We start from the raw sequence: 6,575 nt of genomic DNA on the forward strand, positions 1-6,575 counted from the left end.
TTTTGAGTGAAATCCAGGAGTGTGACTGAGCTCAAAAATTTACCTCACATAGCTATTCGACATGAAGACACCATTTCCCAAACATAAAGCTGTTTCCAGAAAATGCTTAATTGAAATCTCATGGAGATGACTTATGTCCCCAGTATAAGGAAATATGGGGTTTAGGGAAGTAATGCTATTACAAGTCACACAAGAGCAGCAGTATTTCTTCCATGTAATGGTGACCACAGTGTGGAACATAGGAGATGAAGACAGCTCAGCATATTTGGGAAGGAGATACAACATTTCTGTGTTCTTTTGGTTGCTCAAGAAGTTTTCAGTGTGGTTTGGCTCACCATTTCAACAGACTCTTCCTAAATCCATCAAAATGGGAGCAAATTTATTAACTCTTCTGCACTCAGTCTAAGCTACCCACTTGGTGAGGTACTATTAACAAATTTGCCATGTTTGCAGAGAACGAGGCTATATGCTAAGAACAATTCTCTTTTTTTCTTACCTTTAGGTGTTCCCTCCAAGATCTTCAGTGTGATTAGTTTTATGAAACAACTCCTCCCACTGTGATGTGACTACATTTCTCATTAATGTCCATCAGCATGACCAACAATCTCCTGATCTCTGTTGAAAGAAAACATCCCTCAGTAAAACAAATCAAAATTACAGAAAGCAGTGACCTATCCTTCATAAACATTTGCTTTATTTTATCAAGTGGCAAGACCTAAGTGTAATATGAAACCAGAGAAGTTTTTCAAAATCTATTCATTCCAAGAATGAAGAAGATTAGAAGAACTAATTTGAGAATGTAATTATAGTTACAGTGTTTTGAAGAGCTATAGCCTTAATTTAGCAAAACTGGAAAATACCTCTGAAGGAGTGTTGCCCTCTTTTGAAGAATGAGACAAGGGCTTTCAGGATTGATGAGAGAAGCAGTGCTTCAAAAGGAGCCACCAAAAGGAGTATTCCAGTGTCCTTCTACTTTCCTTCTACTTTATTTTATTCAAGAAGTAATGAAGCATTTTACACAAACAGGTCACAGAAGCTACAAAAAATAGGATAATAGCTGTTTACTTACCTAAGTGATATCTGTCTTTTTAATTTCTGTCTTATAAATGCACAAGTATACCACCTCTATACAGAAGGAAGGTGAGACTTATGGAAATAACAGGCCATGGATCTAGACCTAAGAGAAGCCTACAAACAGCCAGCCTGGCTACCATGAAAACCTGGCAGGCAATTAGCTGACCCAACAAGGCTTTTGGGTGTTAAGCCATTCTGTCTCTTTCCAAAAAGACAGCAAAGCCAACTGTTAATTTTGGAAGAAAAACCATTTGTGGTTGTCAAACAGCAGTGGTTTCAAACAGCTTTTCAAACATCTTCCTTTTGTTATATTACCTTGATTGTATACTCTGATCTGATCATTAAAAGTCTGTGCTTCAGGGAAGTCTGTAAGTCCATACTGTTCTTGACAATAACAACAAAAAGATCTTACTGACAACACAAAATGAAAAAATCCAGAGCTACATGCTAGTTAAAACATGCAGAACATGCTAGGCAATCCTTCGCTAGTTACATTTTCTAATATTGCTGTTGCAAAACTAATTTGTGTTCTTACTATAAAAGGTGGGTCAGAACAATCAGATGCAACTAACTTCTGAAAATAGTGGAAACCTTCTTTGCTTGAAAAACTAGGCTTTCTTATTTATTATTTCCTCACAGTGGACAGGACCTTTGTCCACAGCCTTGTTGCCCATGGATCATTTCAAAGAGAACCAGAATAGTGGATGAGATGCAGAAAGTTTTGGCATTCTAGTTCCTTTCGTCCGACTAGGCCTTTAAAATAGATGCTAAACCTATGAAATCTCTATTCCTTTTTAGAACTACAGCATAAGCAGGAAAGTACTAGTCCATAAGCTACAAAAGAATAAAAAGAACAAAAAGATCCCTTCCCCCTCTAGCAAGAACCTTAAGTTTCAGAATTCTCACTGCAAAAGCCTATTCTCTTCTCAGCAGGGCCCAATTCCCGTGCTTCCTAAGCCAGCATATGAAACACAGTTCATCAAGAAGAGCTGTTACATTTCACAGCAAAGAAGTTCAAACACATAGATAAAAATAAATTATTCCCTCTCGTGAAAAATGCAATCCCTTTTATCATAGCATCCAAACAAGGGTAAAAATGTTTTCCAACAGCATGAGAAAACCATTTCTAAATGCTTCTAAATGCAAAGAAGAACAAGCTTGTTTTTTTCCATATTATCTTAACATCTATAATGGACACCAGCAGACAGCCTTCCTAAGTCTGGCAGCCCTCACAGGAGATTTAGTGCAAGCAGTTTAAATGATTCATCTCAAAAGCACACAGCTGATCATCACACCTCCCTTAACAAGAGGTAATTAAAAAAACATTGCCAAGAAAGCAGAGAGGAAAATTTAAGACTCCATCTTTATCGGTATTAGACTTCTAACAAGACTGTAGCCTTGGCTGCCAAAACCAAGTTTCCAGTCATCTTCTCTTCTATTTGGAACTTGTTCCTATTTCTCCTTTTTCTAAACTTGTGCCAACTTGTGTTGCTTGAGTTGCTTTTCATGTTTTGTTTGTGAAATATTTAGAACTAGAAGCTCAAGAGCTGTACAGGTGGTCTCATTCTTCTCCCATCAAATGCAAGGGTAAATTTTCTGCTGATTTCTTGACTCGGCAAGGCTCACATAGAAAATGCAATATAGAGCTGAGACATCCTTCATTACTCTCTTCAGCCTCCAGTTTCCAGTTTCTCCCTTCCTTCCTCACCCAAATCCATCCCAAAAATTTTCAGAACTGCATGAAGACCCTTCTGCCCACAGATTTGTCTGGAATGGGGGATCATGGAGCTGGACCCTGGCCTCAGCACTTCAGTTCAGTATGGAAGTGCATTCTAGCTGAGGCTGCTGCTCACAGAACACCAACAGAAGGTCCTCCTTTTCCATCACATTATAGGAAGATATCTTACCTTATATAGATTTCCATCACATATAAGAAGACCATGTCTTCTTCCCTGTTACATGCCCTAGTGAAAGTACCTTGGACATTCTGACTTCTGTTGAGCAAAATTAAATTTCAAATTAATTTCCTAAGATATTTCTAAAGCCTCATCCCTATTCAGCAGAAATCCCATCACACACATTCTTCATGTTTTTTGTTCTTAGGACTTTCCCTGTAGGAACACAGAAAGGAAGACTTCCTTTATACCTTGCTTACTTCAAGGAAAAATAAACATCAGTGTTCATTAAGTCTGAAACATCAAGCCCAGATCTTGTTGTAGGAATACAAATTGGGAGTGTCAGTGAATGAATAATAAAACACTTTAAATGATGTTTTTCTACAACTGCACCAGCTGACTCCATTTGAAAAATCTGTCCCATAGTCTTTTGCAGGTAAGAAACCATAAACAGTTTAATTTCAGTTCCTCTTAAAGAAGAAATGAGTAAAATATTACAGTTCAGCTTTGGAATTATTTAGAATGCAAATGAAAAGAATTTTTTATATTATGTTGCAAAAGCAGTATCACATGAAAATGGAACTCCCTTGCTTCCTTCACAAACAATGCATAGACAGTCCAGTCGTATTTAAAGAAGACTTGCTATAATACAATAGCCTGAATAGTCATAGGTGCTGTAATATAGGTGAGACGTAGCTCATGACGCCCACTATTTTTCCCGTTGTACACTGAAACAATGTCAGTAAGATGGGGAATGAACAACAGAAAAGCAACAGTAATCTTGTGCTGCCTGGGAAATGTGGCACTGTACTACCTGGACTGTAATTTTCCTTTTTTTCACCACTTCCTTTTCTCTTTAGGTTGTTTACTGAGCTGAGTGACTCCCTAAAAAAGAAAGAAAAAACCAAACCTACCATAATTCACAAATATGGATCAAATTCATTGACTAATTTTGATTTGTTTCATGGTAGTGCTACAAGTAGGTGTTCCTTCTTTTTACTTAGTGCTTAGGGTACTCATCTGAAATGTGGCAGGCACAAATTCAAATCCCTCCTGTACCGAAAGGATCTCACCCTACATCTTCCAGAAAAATAAAATCACCACCAAGCTGCAGAGTTTCAGAGAGGAATGTGAAGATGAATAGTACTTTCTACCTCTTTCTCATAGCAGTTCACTTTGTTTACATATTTTCTGGTGTGCAAATTAGGCTTCCTATGTCTCAGGCAAACACCTTAAACATAAGACCAGAAAGAAATTGTCTGAGTGCCCTGTAACCAGGTGAATACTATAAATTTGGCTAAAAAATTCTTAGGAGACATTGAGTAGACACTTTCTTCAACTCCTCCACCCCATCTCTCTTAGAATAGTAACTTCATGCTTAGAGCATTTTATCCTGTATTGCAAGACACAGGTTCATGTCCTGTCACCAGCTTAAGCAAGTTAACTCTTCCCGTGTCACCAATGAACACTTTATCCCTTCCTACTCCCCACAATTGGGTGAAATCACCCCAAGACAGGACTGCAAGAAAGTCTTTTGGTTTTGTCATAAGTGCTTCAACACAGTTCTTGGAAAATTTGTCTCTTGTCACCAAAATTTTCTTTCCCTTTTCCAGCTCAAGAAAAAACCCGAGAAAAATGGTTGCAGATAAATCCAAACTAGGTTAAGTGCTGACCTGCCCATTCAGTCAGTGACAGATCCTGAGCTGTTTCCCCATGTGAGCAGCCTGGTCCATGGGTGCTGGCAATGCTTTCACACCCAGCTGCCTTGTCTGCAATGGCTTCTGCCCTTTCAGTGTGTAGGTTGTGCTTCACCAGCAGCAGTTACCTAAGGTAACCCTTGCAAACACTAAAGCATGGCTTCTTTTGCAACTATCCACTTCAAAGCCAATCTAGCTATGCTTCAGCAAGCCTTCAAGGTAGCTACATGCACTTAAAATGGACAATTGGTCCTAAGCTAATTCTACTTAATGCCATAATTTCATAATTAAAATATATGCCAATGAGCAAAATTAACATAAACATGATTCAGATTGTTTAGGTCCACTTGCATTATAATGCTTGGACAACTGTAACTAGATAGATAAAGGAATGATTTTTTTTTTTATTTTGAAGCAACTTTCCCCAAAAAAGGTAAGAATTTAATTGTTGCAGAACATGACAGTTTATAGCTGCCAAACACACAGTAGGAATGGAGACAAAAGAGAAGCAAGGAAATTTCCAAATTAAGTACATGCTACCAACATACTTACAGACTACCTCCAGGATTCCTACAGGACCCTGTCTTCACCACTATGACACATAAATGAGGGTATTCTTCCATTTTGGAATGTGTAGAGATTTATTTAAGATGTTGCAGTGCCCATTCTTTTGGGCATAAAATAATTTCACTAGCAAAGTATACATGCCAAAGGGAAGAGTGAAACCACAGAAAGTAGAACTATGTATCATATGCTTGGATGTTAGCAAATTTTTTCTATACAATGCAGATGTTATGTATTTTCAAACATTCCTGAATGATGCCATCAAGCATCACAAAAAATTGAGTTCACATCTAAAGGGAAATTACTGTAAGGGTTCTATAATAATGAGACTTCATTAGTCATAGTCACTCATCAAAGAAAGACAATAAACCAGCAAACCTTATAAAAACTAACGAGTTATGAATTTTATAAGGACCTAGGAAGGATGGCAAAAAATTCTGAGAGCCAACAAGGAGTCCTTGATCCAAAAAGTTTAGGAACCACTAATCCAAAAAGCTATGTAGATTAAAAAAGTAGGACATTCATGCTTGATTTTTGAGAGATATTGAAATATTCTAAAGAAAGCAAATTTTATGACCTGCACTCTTGATAGAGGAAGGTGATCAGCTTACGCTTGTTTTCGGAAAGACAAAGTATTATGTATTTATGAAGTACGGATTACTCTTTTACACCTTCTGCATTGGCACAATCACACCAGGAGAGACCAAAATGCAGGGTGGGGACATAACAGTGGAGGAAGAGAGAAGTGGTGAAAAGTGGGCATGGACTGACAAGAGAGATGGGAAAGCCTGGGAGCCATGGTCCTTCTTCTTCCACTCCCACCCATCAGATGAAATGAATACATCAAGTTATTCACACAACTCAGAGGAAAAAGCCCTTGAGGCTTAGTGGGGTTTAGGGCCCTAAAGACAGAATTTCTGGTAAACTGTAAAATACCAGTTGTAGACAATACTGTTGCAGAGAGCTCAACAGAAGACCCTGACACAGGTTTGGTTATAACAGAGTGGGATGACTCAGACAATACACAGTAGATCTTAAGTTTTAACACTGAGAGAATTCTATTTATGGCCTCTGCAAACTGTAATTTATTTACTCAGAAAATCCTTATGAAATCAAGTCTAGAAATATCATTATGCTTATTTTATAGAAAGGAAGTCAGCCAAGGCAAGCTGACCAATCTTCTCAAAGTCAGTGAGCTATTGTCAGAAAGAGTGCTCTGAATCAGTAACAATAAAAATGAGAGCTCCAGGGCTTGTTCACAAGAAATTTAATAGAGAACTGAGGCTAAAGAAGAACTTGACAAAAGCAGTTACACAAGGGGAAGTATAGATATACTCCAAGGGAA

At 37.9% G+C, this 6,575-nt stretch overlaps 1 protein-coding gene across 2 annotated transcripts in view; it reads right to left on the reverse strand.

Moving 5' to 3' along the window:
* Positions 1 to 605, reverse strand: part of CPNE4 (copine 4) — a 315,588-nt gene extending 314,983 nt beyond the window's left edge. For both annotated transcript variants that reach the window (XM_056337705.1, XM_056337704.1), the window contains exon 1: positions 497 to 605. The gene's annotated coding sequence lies outside the window, so the exon portion shown is untranslated. The remainder of the gene's footprint in view (positions 1 to 496) is intronic.
* Positions 606 to 6,575: the final 5,970 nt, after the last annotated feature.

The sequence above is a fragment of the Falco biarmicus genome, chromosome 4, assembly GCF_023638135.1.
Source record: "Falco biarmicus isolate bFalBia1 chromosome 4, bFalBia1.pri, whole genome shotgun sequence".
Taxonomy (NCBI): Eukaryota; Metazoa; Chordata; class Aves; order Falconiformes; family Falconidae; genus Falco; species Falco biarmicus.